Source organism: Corvus brachyrhynchos, unplaced genomic scaffold (assembly GCF_000691975.1).
Source record: "Corvus brachyrhynchos isolate BGI_N302 unplaced genomic scaffold, ASM69197v1 scaffold983, whole genome shotgun sequence".
Classification (NCBI taxonomy): Eukaryota; Metazoa; Chordata; class Aves; order Passeriformes; family Corvidae; genus Corvus; species Corvus brachyrhynchos.
In genome coordinates, this window is record NW_008236955.1 from 1,237 (window position 1) to 4,194 (window position 2,958).

A 2,958-nucleotide genomic window follows, 5' to 3' on the forward strand; every position below is an offset into this window, starting at 1 on the left:
CACTCTCCTGTTAGAATTTAAAGAGTTTAATATAAAGACAATAAGAGACACATAAAATAAAGCAAAGGGGTAACGGCCGGGTGCCTTGGCGCTCTGCCAAGAGCACACCTGATGCTCGAGGTGAGTCCCTTTTATATCATTTTTATTGTCCGTTCTCTATTAATATTAAAACTTTTCTCGGGGCTGTTCTGCATGGCCACTCCTTGGTTCCGCCTTTTTAGAGCATGCGTAGTCTTCGGCCTTGCGGTTTTATTTCTTTTGATTCTTGGGGTTGGGCCCACTAGGTAAGAGTCGATGGTAGGGTGGATCTCTTAATTCTCCAGACAGTCAGGGCTGATTGCAGACTTGGGCCTCTATTGCAGCTTTGGGCCTCTCTGCCCCCCGGGCAGAGCGGTGATAGCGGCTCTCGGACCCTCCTGGCCGCCCGTTCTCCGGGTGGAGCAGCCTTTGGGCCCTTTTGTTCCCTGGACAAAGTGTTGATTAGCAGCTCCTTGGGCCTCATCCTCTGCTCGCTTGGAGGTTCTCTTACTTGTTCACACTTGTTAACATTCTTGCTAAAACGAGAGAAAACTACATCCACACAGCAAAAAGCATTTCTAACGTTATATAATATCTACCTTAATACTTCGCGAGAAGCCAATACTATAATATATGTTTATAACATTGTGAGTGCTTGCTTTAAAAAAACTTCATTAGTAGTGTATGAAGTTTTAAAGTTGTTAACATGTAGGGTGATATTTAAATGAGGTGCTGATAATTTTTCATTTCAGCGGCAGAGTGAGGCGGCGCGGCGCAGACCAGGACAAACGTGCCCGCCCCCCACACACAGAAAAAAACCCTGTATTTTGTATCAGCTGGACTTTTCAGCAGGGCTTTACGAAACCCCAGTGAAATATTTGCTTGGGGTCGTGAGAGACCCGCAGTGAGTTTTGTAAGTTTGAAATTGTTGGTGTTTAGAACTAAGTTTTAGCGGAGAGACAACTTCTAGTTGTACAAAAGGAAAAGAGAAGTTTTAATATTTTGCACAAGTGTTTTGAGTGAACCATTTGAATGTGTTGTGTGCGTTTTTATGTGTTGTGTGGATTTTTTAGATTTGAATAAAAAGGAGGAAGTTTTGGTTTTTTTGTGGTAGAGTGTGTAAGTGTGTTATGAACACACTGGTTTTGTGAATTTTAAAACTTACAGACCTTTTAGTACTACTTTAAAACTAATGAGCTTGGGGTTTTTTAATGATTTTTAAAACTAACATTTTTTTAGTGATTAATATAGGGTTTTTTTCTTTTTTTTTCTATTTTTGGCTAACAAAGTTTGCCCTTTTAGCGATTTTTGAAACTAATAAGCCTTTTTTCTTAAGCAGTGAAGTTATATGCCTAGAAATAGGAGATGTGGAAGGCAAAAGCCCATTTAAAAGGAGCTCCCCTGCCCAGGGGAGAGTTGCGGCTGTAGTCTGTGGGTAGTGTTTCGCTGTGTAATTTGTCAAGAGCCGTGGGTTCAATGAGCATTCGGGTGGAAGGTACCTAGGAGGGGAACTTGTTATCTTTGTTGTCCAAAAGAACAGAAGGCAACTGTGACAGCAGTTGAGATTTTGTTAATGACTGATAAAGATACAGGAGTGATAGTTTACTTGAGTTACTAGATAACGGGATTTCTGGGCTTTTACAGAGACCAATAGAGATTTTTAAAGCTGAGTGTGCCCATTATATTTTTGTACCAGAATATTTCGAAGTAAAGCTTCAGAATTGGGATAAAATCAAAAAGCGTTGAGAAAAAAAAAAAGGAATTTGAGCATAGAGGTAAATGAAAGTAGAGATTCCCAAAAGTAGCCCCTTGAGATGTATTTTAACACACTAGAAAAAGCTAGTGGACTATAATGGCACAGAAACTAAGAGGGAGCTTATTAAGCTCTGTACACAATGGTGGTCGCTTTATAACCTTGAGAGGGACATGAAATGGCCATCAGCTGGCATGCTAGATTACTCAGGTCACCTCCTAAAAGAGGGGGAGGGAGAGGAGTGGTAGAAGATACAAATTCAGAGCTACCATCATCCGCAGCCTCAAACCCTGCTCCACTCCCTGCTCCATCTCCCTCTGGGAAAGCAGCAATGACCAACCTATACCCACCATTACCCAGCAGTGACAGCGAGTGGGAGGAACCATCCTCCCCACAGGGCCCTGTAGCATCAAGGACCTGAAAACAAACTAGAGGAGCTATACAAGCACCTTTAAGGGAAGCAGTAAATCCCTTAACCCTTAACCAATGCTTATATTGGTTAAAATCCCCTTTTCTACAATAGATTTAGAGGCCTGGGAAAAGGTGGCCAGGAATTACCAGAGTCACCCGATAGGGGTTGCTAAGAAATTGAAATTTATGATAAAGCACCATAATTCTGATTAGGCTGCTATTTGGTTACTGCTTGACACTTTAACAGAATCAGAAAAGCAACAAGTTTTAAAGGCAGCTGTGGATATGGCTGATGATGATTGCAGAACAGCACAGCAGGATGTTAAAGATGTACTTCCTCTTCAGGATCCAGAGTGGGACCCTAATGAGCCAGATGAAATGGCACAGCAAAAAGATACCAAGAGTTCATAGTAAAAGGGCTGGAAAAGGCAATCCCTAAAGCCATAAACTGGTCAGCCCTGTATGCTATTAAGCAGGGTCCCTCTCAAACACTTTCTTCCCTCGGGATGATTGGCTAAAATCCTAAAAGATCCATTGTCAAAATATTTTTCCACTGTACCATAAACAAGATTTTTCAAGATTGCAGGTGGTTTAGTTGTTTACATAACTCTGCTGCCTCTTCTGTGAGAGAGAAAAGTCTCTCATGGACTTAGAAAATAGCAAAAAAATCCTCGCTAGCAGCATTTTTGTATCTACAGGATCCTGTTGGGCAGGATGTTGCTTCACCTCTGTGCTATCAGTGGTCATGTGCAGCTGTTTTAGCAGCATGGGGCGGC